Raw genomic sequence first — 647 nt, forward strand, 5'->3', positions numbered from 1 at the left:
ATATGACTCAGTTTCTTATTTCAAGTCTTCAAAAAGAGCAAATGAAACTTTATTATTGACAACCCCATTTTCTCTTTTTTTTCTTTAAAGGACATGCGCTTTACAGAAATTCTGATATTCATCTACATTATATCATACAAAATACAGATTAATTTACCATATTATCTGAAAGGATAGTTATGCAAATAGCAATTATAGCTATGGCAATGCAAAATAAATTTATAGTTTAAAAGTTAATTGTAATGTAAGCATACGATAACTACTGCTAACTTTTCCACTTTTTTATCCTTATTCTGACAGTTTAAATTATTAGCGTCTTTATTTATTTTGTGTTCTCACACATCTCATGGTATAGACAGTATTGAAAGGAGCAGTCTTATGAGCCAAGACTGTTGATTCTTGCACCCCAGGTAAGCTTAATAGCTAGCAAGATAGCTACACAGAAAAGCTCTTTAGCTGTTTTGTTTCCTTTTGTATACAGTTTCTGGGTTTTGGTGTGTATGATTATATGAAATGATGCATTTCTTCCTATCAAAGGACTTAAGTAGGACAGCACCCCTGGGGTGGCCAGCGGTTAGATTGGTGAGTGGATAGTTGCAGAGAGGAAAAGCTAAAAAGTTTTTGGATTTCTCTAAATTAGGATCCTC

At 33.1% G+C, this 647-nt stretch overlaps 1 protein-coding gene across 1 annotated transcript in view; it reads right to left on the reverse strand.

Moving 5' to 3' along the window:
* The window catches only part of ADGRB3 (adhesion G protein-coupled receptor B3), an 871,792-nt gene that overhangs the window by 664,237 nt on the left and 206,908 nt on the right, over positions 1–647 (reverse strand). The gene's annotated exons all lie outside the window — the stretch shown is intronic.

This window comes from Propithecus coquereli, unplaced genomic scaffold (genome assembly GCF_000956105.1).
Source record: "Propithecus coquereli isolate 6110/MARCELLA unplaced genomic scaffold, Pcoq_1.0 Scaffold324, whole genome shotgun sequence".
Taxonomy (NCBI): Eukaryota; Metazoa; Chordata; class Mammalia; order Primates; family Indriidae; genus Propithecus; species Propithecus coquereli.